This window comes from Pelodiscus sinensis, chromosome 32 (genome assembly GCF_049634645.1).
Source record: "Pelodiscus sinensis isolate JC-2024 chromosome 32, ASM4963464v1, whole genome shotgun sequence".
Lineage (NCBI taxonomy): Eukaryota > Metazoa > Chordata > Testudines > Trionychidae > Pelodiscus > Pelodiscus sinensis.
Window position 1 is genome coordinate 7,248,028 of NC_134742.1, and position 18,746 is coordinate 7,266,773.

Sequence of the window (18,746 nt, forward strand, 5' to 3'; positions counted from 1 at the left end):
GCTACATCTCTGTTACTTGCCGAGGAGGCTGTGAAGGTTAGGAGTATAACAGAGTTTAAAGAGAAGCTAGATAAATTCATGGAGGTTAGGTCCATAAAAGGCTATTAGCCAGGGGATAAAACAGTGTCCTTGGCCTCTGTTTGTCAGAGGCCAGAGCTGGAGGGCACGAGACAAATTGCTTGATCATTGTCTTCGGTCCACCCCCTCTGGGGCACCTGATGCTGGTCACTATTGGCAGACAGGATACTGGGCTAGATGGACCTTTGGTCTGACCCACTTCAGCCATTCTTATGTTCTTATTGTATATAGATGTCTTTGATATGCATAGGCCTTATAATTAATGAAAGGGCCGAAAGAGACGGATCATGAGTTGTTTGCAGTGGCAAAGGGCCACAGCTTCTGGGTTGCCCAGGGAAGAAGCAGGAGGGGGAAGGTGTTGATGCCTAAAGTACAGGTCAGCCCTCCCCGGACCCCCCGCACTCAGCAGCAGCCATGGTGGGGCAGGAGTGGGGAGAGGAAGCGGAGTGAGGCAGCCTCAGCTTGCTCCACTTCCCTGGCTCCTGTTCGCATCACTCAGGGAAGTTGGGAATGAGGCAGAGCCGGGGAAGAGAGGGGGTGGTGGGTTGTCCTAGTCCTCCTCTGGCGCAGAGAGGAGTCACTTGGGGGAAGACTACATGGCTGGTGCCCCCACTGTGTCCCTCCTTGGCAGTTGCCCCAGGCGGTGGTGTAGCCCTGTAGGTCATAGGACAGGAGAGAGCCGAGGCAGGTGAGGTCACAGCTTTTATTGACCGAACAATACAGGCGGTAACACCCCGTCACCTGCGGGCAGGCACGTCCCACACAGCGTTCCCTCTGCTTCTGGTCCTTCTGGCCTCATCCGGGCTGCAAACGGCCCGAGACCGAGCTTGGGCGCTTCCACTCTGAACTCGTCTGCACACTGGACACCCTGGGCCCGACCCACACACTGCCTGGGCTGGTCAGGGCCCTTACACACCCCCCACATACCAGGCACAGTATTCCCCCTTGCTGCCCATTAAGCCAGGTTTATGACTAAAGAGTCCCATGTTACAATAAGAAGTAGGAGATAGCCAGGGGAGGGTGAGTTGGAGGTCGTGTCCAGTTTAAAGTTGTTCGGAGCTTGGACTGAAGATAGGGGAACAGAAAACAGGTGAATGGCAGCAACAAAGGGGGGCATGAAGCAGAGAACAGAGGGGTGGAACTTGCCTGCTGGAGTAATGAAGCTGATGCATAAGTTTGCAAATTCAGTTCCACATGGAGCTGCATTTCCTGGACTGGGGAGTATGTTGCTAACCTAAAACAGAAAGTCAGAAATAGTTTTGGAGTTGCTCTAAAAGAAGCAGCCTTGTGGTAGAGGGACTAAAAACAGGGTGAGACTCCAGTGGGTAAGGTAACATTTATAGCAGTGTTTCTTAAACTTTTTAAGATGGAGAAACACGAACGATTTTTTATTGAGCCAAAAAAAAAGCTGCCTGCCCCTTTAAGGGTGGCCATTTTAAACTCTGTTGTCTGAGTGTGCCGCAAAACACAGTTTAAGAAGCACTGATTTACAGTCATCCACATGAGAACACTCAGGAAAGTTAGGGGAGGAATTAACTAAGACTGGAACATTAATGTACATAAGCTGGCTGCATTAAGTCCTGGGGTGGATGTTCCAATACTGAAGTAAAGGGACCTTAAATTATAATCTAAATCCGCCTTAAGGGTAACCTGTGAATTACTGTGACAGTGCTAAAAAACAACAAAATATCTGCATGCACAGATGCAGGGCTCTGCCTGCGGACACATTTCCACATGCCGGGATCACACTCACATTTCAAAAATTATCCCTTAAAATAAACAGAAGAAGGTGGGGGGCGGTGGGGGAATGAAGTGACCAAGGAAGAACAAAGGACAGACAGAGACCAGAATTTTCAAAGGGGACATGATTAGGGTGGATTGAAAGAAACCAAAGCAACTGACATCACAGATTTTAATTACAATTTCAATAACAAAGCAAAGAGTTGATTTAAATGGCTTCGCATTTGTACTTTTTAATTATTTTCCTAAGGAAAAGTTGATTCTCATTGTTTAGTAACCATTAAAACATATACTGATTTGCAACTAAATATAATCTTTCTCTTGGCACTCCATTTGGTGCTTCTTTCTGGTTAAGCAGTAGGATATGCTGCTGTCTGTACACATTTTTAAGAATTTATATAGATTAATCTATACTTTTCTGAGTTTTATATTTCACCACATTCTAACTAAGAATGCATTATTCATGTCTTACCAGATAAATTACAAGTAAAAAACAAAATTGTCAAACTCAATTTGGATGGGAATTAAAATTAAATTAAAAATTAACAAAACAGTGGTTTAGTAATTAAAACTAATTTAAGTGTAGTGAATGCATCAAAAAGATTATCAAAACATGGTTTGCATTTAAAACAGGAAGTACAGGCAGTCCCCGGGTTATGTACAAGATAGGGACTGTAGGTTTGTTCTTAAGTTGAATCTGTATGTAAGTCGGAACTGGCGTCCAGATTCAGACACTGCTGAAACTGACCGCCAGTTCTGACTTACATACAGAATCAACTTAAGAACCCCAGGCGTCCCCAAGTCAGCTGCTGCTGAAACTGATCAGCAGCTGATTCCAGGAAGCCCGGGGCAGAGCAACTCTGCCTGGGGCTTCCTGTAGTCAGCGCTGGTCAGTTTCAGCAGAAGCTGACTTGGGGACGCCTGGGGCAGAGCAGCTGGGGTGCTACTGGACCAACCCAGCAGCACCCCATCTGCTCTGCCCCAGATGTCCTGATTCAGCCGCTGCTGAAACTGACCAGCAGCGGCTGAATCAGGACCTGGGGCAGAGCAGCTGGGGTGCTGCCGGGTTGGCCAGTAGTGCCCACGGGCGCTGCAGGACCAATCGGCAGCGCCCCAGCTGCTCTGCCCCAGAGTCCAAAACAAAAGCCTGGTCTGCCTGGGGGGGGGGGGGAGCACACTAGCTGCGCCCCCCCCCCCCCCAGCAGACCAGGGACACGGGGAGCAGAGCCGCAGCGGCAGCGGGGTGCCGCGCCTCTGAGGCTTTGCTCTGGCAAAGCCTCAGAGGCGAGGGACCCCGCCACGGCTGTGGCTTCAGTCTGGGTGCCTGTGGTCTGCTGGGGACGGTCCCCAGCAGACCACAGGCACCCGGACTGAAGCCGCAGCCGCGGAGGGTCCCGCGCCTCTGAGGCTTTGCCAGAGCAAAGCCTCAGAGGTGCGGGGAACCGCCGCTGCTGCCGCTCCAGTCTGGGTGCCTGTGGTCTGCTGGGGACGGTCCCCAGCAGACCACAGGCACCCTGACTGAAGCCGCAGCCGCGGGGGGGTCCCGCGCCTCTGAGGCTTTGCCAGAGCAAAGCCTCAGAGGCGCGGGGAACCGCCGCTGCTGCCGCTTCAGTCAAAGCGGTCTCAAGGGGCAGCAGCAGCGGTTCCCGCGCTTCTGAGGCTTTGCTCTGGCAAAGCCTCAGAAGCGCGGGAACCCGCCCGGTGCCCCTGGTCTGCTGGAGACGGTCTCCAGCAGACCAGGGGCACCGGAGCAGCTTACGAACGGATCCGCGTAAGTCGGGGACTGCCTGTATTCACTGTAGGTAATTGAACTGAATGGTCACAGTGTCCTTCAAAATTTTAGAACAAGTAGATCTCACCCTTTTATTCATAAAGTGGGAAAAGAAAACAAGCTTTCCTGTTTTTTCAGCTCCTAATAAGTTTCTTAAATCTGAAGGAGCTAGTCATTGAATATTTGAATAAACTGAAATGAGGAAACTATTCTGCAGGTTAAAGAGAAGAGACTACTGCTGGCAAAAGTGAGGTTAGCCGTTCCACAGTTGGACCAGGTGTTTTGCCAAGGGAATTCCACCACTTCTCTGGTTTGACTTTCTTTTAACACTTGACAGCAAACCTGTCCTGCTCATTTTCTGTATTAAGTTTAATTATTTGACTAGATTATAGGTAGTTTAGGCCCTGACCTAGGCACTAAGATTTTCAATTTTGATTTTTAATCAATTTATTTTTAAATAAACCTGAATTTAATCTTAAATGAAAATAATCACATTTAAAAAAATTTTTTTTACCCACACTGGATTGGACCTCTGTTGTGTCCATAAAAACCCATAAAGTGATCAGGTCCCTAAGGTGTGGAGGAAGTGGGTAGGTATTAGTGGCAGCTGCCACTGACAATGTGGCCTCATCTGAGTTACTTCACCTTGGTCTGTCCCCAGATTGCTCTAGTCCAGGCAGTGACACTGTGGTTACCTGGTTTCCCCCAGTATCTCTGCCTTGCATTACCACTAGGGTAGGTCCTGGCACAGCAGGCTAGTCCCATCTCTCTTCTTTCCCTGACAGACACAGCATGATACAGCTGTGGGCACTGGACTGTGATCAGCATCTCTCTGGCATGGTACAGGATTAGGGTGGGTTGATTTAAATCCAAGCAATTTCAACCACAAATTTTAATCAAGCCATCTTTGATCTGAAGAAGTGGGTTTTGCCGAGGGAAGCTCATGATCCCACCTACGTTCTGTTAGTCTTTAAGGTGCTACACCATGGGCTCCCAAACTGGGGGGGCATGCCTCCCTGGGGCAGCATGAAGAAATTCCCAGGGGGGGGGGGGGCACGAGGTGACCCAACCTCCCTCTTCCCCCGCCCCCGCCAATCCCTCTCCCTTAGTTGTGCTGTTGTTCTTGATTTTTCAGCCCCTGTCAGTTCCTTTTGTTGAGCAAAAATAAAAAGTTTTGCTGCTGGTGGGGGGAAGGGGGAGAGAGGGGCTTGAGGGTTTCTCAAAAATCTAAAAGGGGGCATGATGCCAAAAAGTTTGGGAACCACGGTACTAGACTATTGGTTGTTTTTTAAGGTTTTCCTGTTACAAACTAACTTGGCTCCCCCTCTGCAGCTTTTGATTTAAATAGCTGATTTAAAGGGGGCAGTACCCATCCCAGGCAGTGTGAGGGATCCTAGCCAGGGTAGATAAAAATCAGTGATTACAAAATTTAAGAAAATCGGAGTTTTTAAAATTGATTGGATTTTTGATTTTTTTAAGTCAAATTTCTCTTTAAAACCAGGTACAACAAACACGTTTTAGTGATCAGATTTGCACCCCTGTTTAAGGGATCGGTGGGAAACCTGATTTAAATCAAAGATTTTTCTTGGGGATTTAAATCAAATTGCCTGGCTTTAAATCAACCCCCTGCCCTCATCCCAGCTCTGGCTCCTCTGCCCCTCGGCAGCTTCCCCCACTCAGCTGACTCAACTGACTGTCTGGGAGAAACGGTGGTTTCTGAGTTGTTGGGGGGGGGGGGGGTGTTTGGGGCTCCTGTTCTTTATTGCCCCGGTGGGGGGGTGAGAGCTACCTGGGGGGCTCAGTCAATTTTTTTCCCTCCTCCTCCCCCTCCCCCCCGGAGTTTGCATGGCACGTGTGTGTGTGGGGCGGGGGTCAAGCCCCCAGCCGGTCTCCCCCTCCCTCCAGCCAAGCTGTAAGGGTCAGAGCCCAGCTGGTTCCCGGAGTTCCAGATCGCGAATTAACTCACCCGGGGCCCTGCAGTGGGGCAGGAGAAGCAGCCACCGCCTCGTCAGGTGGATGGAGGGAGACAGTCCCGCGGCGTCTGCCCAGCCCCAATCGCCGCAGAGCAATGCCTGCGACAGAGCTCGGGGTGTCACCGGCCCCACCCTTTGCACCTCACGCCACCTCCAGGCCCTGCACTTGATACGGGAGCCAGGCCTCGGGAGACGCCCAGCCGCTGCTCCGACGGTTCCCATGCTCGGGTAGCTGCTTTGCTCCGGCTCCTCCGCAGCGGCTGGAGACCCGGCTGGAACTTGCCTGCAGGAGCAATGCGGTGGGCGGCGGAGCTGCATGTTCACTGCCCCGGGAGCTGTGGTGCCTGGATTGGGGCGTGTGCGGGTGCAGAGGAAACGAGGAGCCCCTGGGACCTTAGGCTACGTCTCTCCTCCCCCCATGCTGTGTCTGGGAAGGCACCAAGGCATCCCAATGCCCCCTCGCAGTAACGCCCCTCTGTCTGATGCAATGTACCGAAGCATCAGGGGAAACGCGATCCAGCGCAATGCTTATTTACACACACGCCCCTCCATTGCGTCTCACATATTGGGCACTTCAGCCAATCCCCTATCTAGCCACATAGCTACATAGTGTCATAACAATTGGGCTTGTTTGCAGCCGGGTTGAGGAGGAGGAACAGGGTTTTTTGGAGCCTGTGGGGCAACGCAGCCTGCCAGGGTCTGGTGCACACTGGGGGCACTCCCAGATGAACGTGTAAATGCCAGAGGATAGCACAGACCCTGTAAACACTGATGCCAGGGGCAGAACCCTGGCAGAAGAGAGATTGGAGGCCCCTGCTTTGGGTTGAATATATGAGGATGTACATATAGGCTACGTCTACACTGGCACCCTTTTCCGGAAATGCTTAAAATGGAACAGTTTTCCGTTATAAATATTTCCGGAAAAAGCATGTCTACATTGGCAGGATGCTTTTCCGGAAAAGCGTCCGTGCCAATGTAGGCGTGCTTTTCTGCAAAAAAGCCCCGATCGTCATTTTTGCGATCGGGGCTTTTTTGCGGAAAATACTACTATGCTGTCTACACTGGCCCTTTTCTGGAACAGTTTTCCGGAAAAGGACTTTTGACCGAATGGGAGCAGCATAGTTTTTCCAGAAAAACACTGACAATTTTACAGTAGATCATCAGTGCTTTTCCAGAAATTCAAGGGGCCAGTGTAGACAGCTGGCAAGTTATTCCATTAAAGCGGCTGATTTTCCAGAATTAGTGGCCAGTGTAGACACAGCCATAGGGTTGCCAGATGGTTTAACAAAATATACCAAACACACACACACACCCCTCACCCCTCAAAAAAAAAAAAACACCAGAAAAAAATTCTGTTGAAGGAAAAAGGGGGAAGGGAGACCAAAGTGGTTAAGCAAAAAAAAAGGGGGGAGGGGGGCCACTGTAGCTTTAAATGGCCCTGCCATGCTCCTCAGTCCCCTGCTCCCACCAGATGTGGGAGGGACAAATTGCCCGGCTAGGCTTCTGACTGAAGGAAACAGGAAATATGTCTGGTATTTTCTTTTTTTTTTACCGGACGGGATACCCAAATAATGGACAGTCTGGGCGAAAACCTGACACCTGGCAACCCTACGCACATAGATCCCTTGATCAGGAGCGGCCCGAAGCCGGCTGCAGCAGCTGACGCCCCAGGCGGGCAGCGCAATAAGCGCCCCCGCCTGCACGGCCATCCATGGCCTTGATGTCATTACGGGGCCTAGGCTCATTGGCCGCCCCTGTCCTTGATCCTGGGGGGGAAACAGGGAAGCCTGAACTAGGGGAAAGGAGAACACACAGAGCTGTGGGAATGGGGCTTCAAATGTGAGGAGGGGGCTTGGAACTTGGGAGACCTGGGGTCCCCTGCTGGAGGGAACTTGAGGAGCTGGTGAGGGATGGGGACACACACAGAACCCCTGCCATGGGGAGACCAATGAAGTGAAAATGGGGGGACACACAGAGCTCCTGGCTGGGGTGGGGGGAGACTGGGTGCACCAAGTGTGGGAGAGGGGTGGGCACAGAGCCCCAGCATAGGGGTATCCCAGCCTTTCTGTATCTTGTTTTAAACATTCCCCTGGGTGTAACCCCCCTCCCGAGTCTGCCAGACTTCCACAAGGATAGGCCCCTCAGTGACTGCTAGACTGGTTTTCGGGCTTCAGCACACGTCCCCCACCACAGCCGTAGCAGTGAGTCAGACACAGCCCCGAGGCCTGCGAGAGGCTTTTCCTTCCTAGGCAGCGTCTCGGAGCAAAGGCACCTTGCTTGGTCCTCAGGGAAGCTCCGCTTCGGTTCCAGCCCATGTTGGGCACGGAGGAGTCGAGTTCTCCTCGGAGATCTGCCTTCGCTCTCTGTCCCTGGCTCCCTGCTCTGTTCATAGTGTTCCTGCTCCCGCCACCCTGCGTCTGCACCTGTCCCGCTTCTCTGGGCTCCCACCCTCTCTTATGAGCTATTCGTAATGTGTAGGGCAGGGGTGGACAATAATTTTTTGCTGGGGGCCACTTCAAAAAAAGTGCCCCAGGCCACCCTGGAAGAAGCGGGGCCTCAAACAGAAAGGGGTGGGGCCGGGATGCTTCAGGCTTCCCCACCCACAGACCACTCAGAACAGCTGGAACTTAACTTCATTCACAAATTGAATTCTTACGCAAATGGTATGAACTGGGATACCAGCTGGCTCACACACTATCTTTGTCATCCCCCCCCCCCCCCACTTCCCACTAATCACCCATGCTCCTGGCGGTAGGAAGAGGAGGGACAAAGGGGTGAGACTTCAAAGCGCCACGTGCTCCTGGCAAGGCAGAGGAAATCTCGTACGTTTCTTTCCGCCCCCAGGCCCTAATTAGCCCGGAGGCGAGGGAGCGGCAGGGCCTCGGGGGTCAGATCAACCTGCATAGCAGGGGCTAGTCGTGTCAGTGGCTGTGAGTGTCAAACACCCCATCCCTTCGTTCTGCACTCTCTGGATGGCAGGGCAACATGCACTAAGAAACAGACACTTGTGTGAATTTTCAACTTTGTTGGCAAACAAGAGGGCAGAGAAGCGCCGAGTGGGGGCGCACAGGGTTGTGAGGGATGGTTGGGGCTTCGTCCCATATTGCTCCGGAGTGGGGGTGGGCAGGGTCTGCCGGGTGAATTTCTCCAAATTCATCACGTTCTCTATGCAGGGCTCAACTCCCCCCATGTCCTGGTTGGCAGGTTGTCCTGCCAGCCCTCCCCACCAAGAGAGAGGCGAGGGGAGAGGCTGAAGGCAGAGTCTGATCGCTCTCGTTAGCACAGGAGACGCAAAGGGGGAATCCCAGAGAGCACCGAGCAGAGTCACGGAGCAGCCGTCTTTGCTTATTTTTATCCTGATCAGTCACTCCCAGCTAGTTTCTTGGCTGGCAGCCCAGTGAGCAGGGAGAACAGCCCAGCATGGCTGGGAACAGGAAGTCTGACATTTGCCTGCATTCCAGGGCAGGCCCAGGCTCCTGTGATCAGCTCAGTGCAGCTGTGTCTCCGCTGGACCAGTTCTACTAAGAGTGCTGGGCTCTGATAGTCCCCCCCCCCCCCCCCGCCCCGCTCAGCCCTTCTCACAGTCCCCTCTCCTCCCCCCACCCCCCAGGACAGCCCAGCTCTCCTGCGAGGGGCAGGAAGGGGAAGCTGCTTGGTAGCTGCCCAGGGTCTCTGCACTGGGGACAGGCGGGTCTGTGCCCAGACACCGACTGGGAAGCAGCTCCTTGTTATGCAGGGGGCAGCTGGGCTGTGGGGGTTGAGCTCAGGCACACAAAGAACCTGGTCCCTGCCCCACGGAGCCAGCAGCCCAGGCCTCTTGGCAGCGCTCTGCCGAGGCTGGGGAATAGGCAATGGGGGGGGGCAGAATCCCCCACAGAAGGGCTTGTTCACAGGGTGAAACTGCCCCACTTCTCCAGCACCGATCCCTCAGCAAGTGCCTCCCCCTTTCCAATCGAATGCCAGGCTGCCGGGGGTGGGGGAGGAGGGAGTTTCTTGCACCGGGGCTGCGCCGAGTGCAGCAGCACCCCTCTCCTATCCCGCTCTGCCCGAGGCTCAGGCTGTAACACCGGTGGGGAGGGAAAAGCCATGCAGAGAACAAGTGCAGCAACGCTGACACTGAAGCTCATGAGCAGGAAGTGAGTGGTTAATGTATTTCCTGCAGCTCTTTGCAGCATGCGATATTACAGTTACCGGCCAATCAGGAGGTGTTTACTGTGTCAGTAACCAATGACGTTTGACGTATGTGCGGTGGGAAGTATATAGCTACTTCAGAGAGTTTGTCTGATCAAGAACTCTTCCAAAACGTATCAGGCGGGTAGCCGTGTTATCTGTAACTTTCGAAACTAAGAGTTTTTGTGAGCAAAACCCACTGCTTCAGGTGAGCTGGAGAGGGATAACAGAAACCCAGAACTGTATCACAGAAAAAGAAGTGTGGGGGTGGGAGAGAGAGAGTACCTGTCAGTTGTAGAACCAGTGCTAATGAGTCTGATTAATTGGGCTGGAAGAATCTCATACATAACTTTTGGTATAGAAAGGAGTTTTTAAATACAGGGAAGGATCACTTTATTATGAGACCTGGCCGGGTCTGTGCACCGCTGAAGGTGTCAGCTCAGGGTGTGTTGCTCCAAACCAGGACTACTTACAGTCCTCGACTAGAGACCTTTCCCGAATAGACCACAAACCAGTCACACCGAGCACTTCAGCTGCCAATCCGGCCTGCAGGAAGCCTCATGAGCAAAACCCCTCCGACACCCCAGCTCTCCCTGGGCCACCATCAGCCCCGGACCTTACACACTGGTGAGAGGTTATAAAACCCGATCTCACCAACTCCGAACAGATCCTCCTGGTCCCAAAGATCCTCCTGGTCCCAAAGAACTAGCGACAGTCCCAGGCCAGTTTACACTCTGGATCTTACCCACAAGCGTACGCTGGGCCAATCCTTTAGAAGCTAAAATCTAAAGGTATATTAATAAAAGAAAGAAAAGGTTGAGAGTGAGATTAAGATCACATTACATACATCAATCACCAAGTGCTTGATGCAGGCTTTAGCAGAGATGTTACAAACTGCCAGCTTAAAAGTCTCTGGTGTGCATCCTATGTCAGGATGAGTCAGAAAATCCTTCCCGGCTCTCTGTCCCTAGCAAGGATGCAGCTGGAATCAGGAGCAAGACTGAAGACAAGATGGAGACACCCCCCATTTTATATTCCTGGTGTCTCCCAAACTGAAGCTGGTCACATGATCAAGTGATCTATCTGTGTTTCCCATGCCAACAGCCATGAGGCACTGGCTAGTTTGCAGGCTTCCAGACACATTGCTCAGGTGTGTGTCGGTCATTCTGAGAGACGTTGTCCATGGACCAGGGCTAGTTAGCCCAGCCAGTCACTGAATGATTCTTCCTCACACTAGGCAGTCCAGGCCTACTGCTCCCTCCTAGACAGAAGACAGGCCTCGTGAAACGAGGTTTACGGGATCTGTCGGCAAAGGCTTCTCCAGCCGACAGATCCGCATCTAGACTGCCAAGCTGTGTCGGATCAGCTGATTGTCGGCACAGCGTGATGGCCATGTTTATTTTAATGAAACGGGAATTATTTAAATCCCTGCTTCTTTGCCTATGCCAGGTAAACTAGTTTACATGGCTCCATCAACGGAGCCATGTAGTCTAGACATACCCTTACAGTGCAAGAACAGAGCCCATATTCACAACTTCACATACAAAAATCATACAAGTACAGGAGTGTTATACATAGAATCAGTAGGGTATAAGCTTCCATTTGACACCTCCCATCGCCCACTTTGTAAAGAATTTGGGGCAAATGCCACCTGCGGGTGCTACAGTGATCTGCCTGCTCACTTTAAAATCCAATAACGTGACAGCTAGAACCACCAAATTCAGTACACAGCTTCCCCTTATCATAATTTAAATCGGTGTTTCTTAAACTTTTTAAAATCAAGGAACACCAAACAATATTTCTTTTTATGAGGAACACCCAAGGATTTTTTGTTGAGCATTAAAAAAAGGGAGGGGGGCAGGGAAAAGTTATTGACCCCCCCCCCCCCCAAAAAAAGTGGCCTGTCTCTTTAAGGGTGGCCATTTTGAACTCTGTTGTTCTCCACATCACACCTCCTACTGCCATGCGGCACACCGGTGTGCCACGGAACACAGTTTAAGAAACACTAACTTAAAGCAATGTAAGGGTTTGGTTGTGCCAGGACAATGGGATGTGTCTGGAATTGGATTGTTTCTCATCAAGCCATACCGAAAGGAGACGGAATTGCCAAATCAAGTACAGGCCTCAAAACTGACATCACTGCGTCAATGTTGAAAGAGACTGAACCCAGCTGAGCCAGAAAAATAGATGAACCTGGAATAGGATTGTTCAGTAAACATTGGAGAAAAGAGATAAACGGAGAAGTGTGGAGTAGTGCTTTGTGCGGCACCACTAAATCAGTGTTTCAGGTCTGAAAACAAGAAGACAATGTTATTGGAAACCCAATTGACTAGAATCCCCCCTCCTTTTCTGTTAAACCACAGCCAATGATAAAAGTTTATAGGGATGACGATAAAAATGCACATGATGGAATTTCCATTTTAAAAATTTACTACGATTAAATAATGCTATATTTTTTAAAAACACAATCTTTTCAATAACGCATGCACATTTTCCTTTTAGTTTAATTAAGGACCCAGGCAGCTCTGGGTAAATCTGCTAGTAATAATATACGCTAAACATTTCCCCTGCCGCACTGTTTCAGTGTGGACAGCCTAGCGCTGCAGTGACTGACACATTGGAGTCCCGGACGCGGCTCTTCTGGGTCATGCCTGTGGCTAATTTCACTGCAGAATGACTGAGCTCTGAGTGTCATGAGCATGATCTTCCCCATGGGCAGCCCCATCCATCCCCATCCCTGCCGCTGGCCCAGAGACCCGGCTATGAAATGGTCCCTGGCTTCGGGGACAGGCCCTGTGTGAGTCAGGCTGGGTGTTACTAACATGCCCAGTGTATTTATCCAGCTCTTGGCTACTTGCAAAATGTTCACTGAGAAGCCAGCCAAGGGGCCTGCAGGCTGTAGTTACTGCTGGCTCCATGCAGGCAGCGGTATGACGCACGCACGCACACACACACACACACACACACACACACACACACACACCCACCCACCCACCCAGAGTTGCATTGTGCAAGCCAGACTAAAGCTATTTTAGCCTTCAAACGCTGGTTATGCTCCACTGCTCCTGTTACCAGTCTGGTTCCACAGTGAGCTTGGGGGTGAAGGAACTATGGGGTGCAGCATAGACCCCACAGAACTGCATTTATCCCATGATGCAGTCACCGTGAGATCCCCCCACCCCAGTGTTCCTGGGGGAGGCAGCAGGATTCCTGTATTTTACCCCAACCTCTGTTCTGCTGCCCACCTGGTCCCTGGCATCAGTCGCTCTGGGGTAGGAAGGAACATGGTACAAACACACCCCAAATCTCATCCCTCCCCCCGCAAACATCCCACCTGGGTGTCTCTGTAGCAAACACCCCCCCAGCTCCAGGCTGCTGGGGGAGCTGGTGTTTAGGTTACATGGCGCATGTGGAGATGCAGATTGAGGGGTGAAGATCTGAACCCCAGTTCCTATTAGACCTTCTCCTGTCAGGGGTGCACAGATCTCCAGGGCCGTGACTGAAGGGTTCATTCCCCGCTCTGTGTTTGCTTTGTCCCAGTCACTGGGGGCTGCCCCCCTCCCGAGTCTCTTCCTGTTTTGCTTTTATCACTTCTCTTTTCCCTTCTCCCCAGTTCTTCCTTCTATCCTGATCCTTTCCCTCCCTCCTCCTCCCCTTGCGGCGTTTCTCCGGGTCCCCCTTTACTTTACATGGTTTTCTCTAGGGGCCACTTCTGGGGAAGGTCGCAAAGGGGGTGACTGTCACCCCACATGACTCCTCCCCATGTCACTGCTCAGCCAGGAGAGAGCCTCACCTCTTCCCACCCCCACCGCACCCTGCTGCACCCCGAGGGTGACCTTGCCATCTGAGCTACTTTGCCACTAGATTTAGCCACTTTTGCGGGTTTCCCTCTGTGGGGAAATAAGTGTTCGGGTGATCGGGGACAAACCTAAGGACTTTCATTGCCCCTTACAGGGACAGAGAGAAATCACCAGAACGTACGGTGAGAAAATATTTTCCTCACTCAAAACCAACTTACTCAGCTGCCTGCCAAACCTTGACACAAACTAGCCAAGAGCTCTCCCAGGGGGCCTCGATGCAGGCTGGGGTGTGTCTCACACACGGAGGGTTGCAATCTGAAGCTACTTGAGTATTAACATGGGGAACTGCAACCCGCAGAGCCTTCCCAGCCTGCTTACAGATAATGGCCAGGTCAGCCATTCAAAAACACCAGCTTGGTTCCACACTGACCGTGGGGTGCAGTAACTGTGGGGCGCAGCACAGCTCCCCCATCTACACCCATCCTGGGGCCCCATCACTGCAGGGTGTATAACCCCCACTTGCATTTATCCCAGGGTGCAATCACTTTGGGATACTCTGACCCCCACTGCTCCTGGGGGTCAGTCAGTGCTTCTGTATTTCACCCAAACCTCTCCCCTGTTCTGCTGCCCGTCCTAGTTCCTGGCATCAGTCACGCTGGGGTAGGTAGGAACATGGCACAAACGCACCTCAGACCTGCCCCCTCCCCCTCCCTGCTAACATGCCCCTGGGTGTCTCTGTCTAGCAGCAAACACACCCCGGCTCCAGATGAATGAGGGGGGAGCTGGCAGGGAGAGGGATGCAGATTGAGGGGTGAAACTCTTGATTCATCTGAAGTGAGCTGTGCCCGTGAAAGCTCATGATCCCATCGACATGTTTTGTTAGTCTAAGTGCTACCAGACCATTTGCTTGCTGTTTTTTTTTCTGTAAGGCTATGTCTAGACTACATGCCTCTGTTGCCAGAGGCATGTAGATTAGGCTACCAGGCATAGGAAAATGAAGCGGCAATTTAAATAATTGCCGCTTCATTTAAATTTACCTGCCTGCCGCGCTGAGCCGATCAGCTGTTTGTCAGCTCTGCGCGGTTGTCTGGACGCGCGGGTGTCGACATCAAAGGCATTTGTCGACCACCCAGGTATGCTTCCTAGGATGAGGTTTACCTGGGTGGTTGACAAATGCCTTTGACGTCGACACCCGCTCGTCCAGACTACCGCGCTGAGCCGACAAACAGCTGATCGGCTCAGCGCGGCAGGCAGGTAAATTTAAATGAAGCGGTGATTATTTAAATTGCCACTTCATTTTCCTATGCCTGGTAGCCTAATCTACATGACTCTGGTGACAGAGGCATGTAGTCTAGATGTAGCCTAACAGACTAACTCTGCTACTCCTTGAAACTCCAGTTTCTATCAGACTTTCACCTCTCAGAGGTGCAGATATCCCAGGGCTGTGACTGAGGGGTTCATTCCCAGCTCGGTGTTTGCTTTGTCCCAGTCACTGGGGGCTGCCCCCACCTTCCCTCACTTTCTTTCTTTCTTTTCCTGGTTTTCTCAATTCTCCCTCCTCCCTCTCTGCCCCTCACCTCAATCTCTCTCTGCCTCTGTCCTCATCTCCCCCTCTCCTGAGTCTGTTCTGCCTAGTGCCCCTTTTTAGGGGGTGGGAACAAAGGGCTTTTGCAGTGTCCCAGGACTGGTGGTGGGTGAATAGGGAGCTTGCAAGGTGGGGAAGGGGAGGGTGGGCACTTGGCTTTCTGTTGTGAGCAAGACCAAGAAGTCCTGTGAGGATTCACCAATGTATTACCTCCTTATGCCTAAATAAATCTAACGAGTAGTCCACAGTAGAGATGAACACAGTTTTTCCCATTCTGCCTTCCTGTTTTTCCCTTTGATTTTTTCATAACCTCTGCTCCTTGTTTTCAACCCCCCCCCCCCCATTTTTTTCCTTCCCTCTTCTTCCCTGTTTATCTTGGGTCTGCACATCCTAAACTCAAAGCTCTGGTCATCTGAAGAAGTGGGCTGTGCCCACCAAAGCTCATGATCCCAGCTACATGTTTTGTTACTCTATAAAGTGTTACCAGACTATTGGTTGTTTTTTAAGTTTATCCTGTTACAGACTAACTTGGCTACCTCCTGAAGCTGCAAATACATAGTATTGTGAGCTTGCTCAGATGAGCAAATCAATCTGTACAGCCTCTAAGGTGCCACAGGGATCCTTAGTTATAGAAATGTAGCCGTGTTAGTCTGGTATAGCTGAAACAAAAAACAGGACTATAGCCATGATCCTTGTTGTGTTTGCAGATACAGATTAGCCCGGCTCCCCTCCGAGACCCGTCAGTGTGTTGTGTCTCCTTCCACTCTGAGTTACTTTCACTTTCCATGGCGACATTTTGTGCTCTGTGGCCGTTACAGCCAGAAACTTCCCGCTTCACCCTCTGTCTGCATGGCCTGTATTCTCCTGTGCTCCTGGCCCTGAGCTGGGACTCTCAGAGCCCACCCGGAAATGGAGGTGACAGGTTTGGGGTTTGCTTACACCCGTTTCCAACAGTCGGACTCCATGTCGTGAAGTGTTAATTTCTGCCCCTCCGCCCACACACTCCCAGGCATTGAAATAACAAACAAAAAGATCAGCTCCACAAGCCAACACACACCTGACTCATTTGGGGAGGAGTTTGGAGGCAGGGGGCCCAGCGCTCCAGCCAGGAATAAGGGGACCCTGGTTTTAGAGAGTGAGGGTCAGGGAGGGACTCTCTCACTGATGTACCTGGGCCACCCCCCTCAGCACAATGCAGCCCCAGTCTCAGGAGCGGAGTTCTAGGATGTGCCGACTAATTCGTAAGGGGTCCACCCACTTCTGCTTCAGGGGCTGCATTTCATGTGAGCGATTCTTGAACCCAGCACCTCCTATGAGAAACAAGGGTCTCCTGAAAGGTAAAAAGTGAATCAGGTTCTAGTAATTTGCACACGCACACCCTGTGGGGTACCACACACTCGCAGCCTGCCACGGAGGTTGGGTCTACACACCTTTTTTTGGAAAAACTGATGCAAATTGTGCTCCACACTTCATGTACCTTTTTCCAATCGCTTTTCCAGAAGAGGCTTTTCCGCCATTTGGCCCTGTCTAGACGGGACCAAATGGCGGAAAAGCCTCCTTTTTCGGAGGAGTCCTTATTCCTTGAAGAACGAGGGATACTATCTACAGCAGTGGTTCCCAAACTTTTCGGCATCACGCCCCCTCTTTGATTTTTGAGAAACTCCCACCCCCAGCAAAACTTGTTGAGCAAAAAAAAAAACAAGGAACTGACGGGCCGAAAACCAAAAATAGCAGCACAAAACTTGGGGGGAGGAGGAACTTGATCGGGGAGGCTGGGTCACCTCACGCCCCCCCAGGAATTTCTTCATGACCCCCCAGGAGGGCACGCCTCCCCAGTTTGGAAACCCATGATCTACAGTAATTCCTCATTTAACACTATAGATGCGTTTTTGAAAATGTTCGTGCTAAGCGAAAACGTGCTATGTGGGGTCAATTTCCCCATTAAAAATAATGGAAAAGGTGGGGGTTGCATTTCAGGTGATGGTGGTAAAGTCAATTTTTTGTTGGTGCTGGGTCATCAACATCAAGATTAGATATCTAGAAACACAAGATAACTAGCAACACAAGTCGCTGCAGTTTGTTAAAACACAAAGATAAACATGAGTGAGCGGAGGAGCACTGTGACCACGTGTATCATCCGATCATGTGTATTACCACTGTTTTCACCAACTTATTCCACCGCACAAAGTAGTCCACCACTTGATTATTTTCGTCTTATTTTGGGGACTGTTGTATTATTCAAAAAACATTCCCTAAAAATAAAATCGTGCTACTGAGAAAATGTGTTAAGCGGGCACGTGTTAAACGAGTAATTACTGTATATCTATCGATTAGTTCTTTGGGCTCCTAATGGAGCATAGGACCCCCATAGTCATTCTCCATCTCTTGAGTTCTTTAACGATAATCTTGATTTCATCACATATTAAGCCAGCTGCTTTTACTTTGTCCAGGCAGCTTTGTCACCATGTTTGTTTGGAACATCTCCTTTTCCTCTTTCCCTTTGGATTCCATTCTAATGCTTGTCTTGTGATACATTCCTCACAGTCCTTATGCAGAATGTGGCCTGCCCATCACCAGTTTCTCTTCTTAATCTGGACCTCCATTGGTTTCTGATTTGTTCTGGTCCACAAGGTTTCATTTGGCACTCTATCGTACCACTTTAGCTGGAAAATGTGTGTCAGGCATTTATTGACAAATGTCTGAATTTTTTTAGGCTACGTCTACACTACAGACTTCTTGAGCAAGTAAATTTACAGGACAGCGTCGGAAAACAGGGCTTCTTCCGGAAGAGTTATTCCTCTCCCCTCGAGGAATAATCCCTCTTGCGCAAGAGCTCTTCCACAAGAAGGCAGTGTAGACAGGCAACATTAATTTCTTGTGCAAGAAACCGCTATTGCTAAAATGGCCATCAGAGCTTTCTTGCGCAAGAGAGCGTCCACACTGCCATGGATGCTCTTGTGCAAAAGCACATGGCAGTGTGGACAAGCTCTTGTGGAAGACCTTTTGCACAAGAACTCTTCCGCAAAACAGTTCTTGCACAAGAAGCCTGCAGTGTAGACATAGCCTTAGTGTTGCTCTGGACAACGCGCCTCCAAGCTATACAGCAGCTCTGATTTCACATTGGAATTGAAAATACGTAGTTTAGTTCTTGTTGAAATGGCTCTTGTACCCCAGACTGGTCATAGTATGGCAAAAGCTTTTTGCGCCTTTCTTATTCTTGCACTGACATCCTCTTCAGTTCCCCCATTCTTGCTGATAACACTCCCCAAGTATACAAACTAATCTACCTCTTGCACTGCTTTTCCTTCTATTGGAATTTCAGTTTCCTGTCTGGTGTTAATGTGCATCAACTTGGTCTTCTCTTGACTAATCTTGAGGCCCACTTGCTCAGCTGTTTCCTGTAGGGCAGTGGTTCCCAAACTTTTTGGCATCACGCCCCCCCTTCTTGATTTTTCAAAAAAACCCTCACGCCCCCCTTCCCCCAAATAGCAGCAAAACTTCTTGAGCGAGCAAAAAAAAATAAAATAAAATGGAACTGGACAGGGGCAGCAAAACTTGATGGGGGGGAGGGGACGGGACAGGACAGCAACTTGGTGGGGGAGAGTCTGGGTCACCTCAGGCCCCCTCTG

At 50.8% G+C, this 18,746-nt stretch overlaps 1 protein-coding gene across 2 annotated transcripts in view; it reads left to right on the top strand.

The window, feature by feature from the left end:
* The window catches only part of LOC102456514 (C-type lectin domain family 2 member E-like), a 45,948-nt gene that overhangs the window by 2,048 nt on the left and 25,154 nt on the right, over positions 1 to 18,746 (top strand). The gene's annotated exons all lie outside the window — the stretch shown is intronic.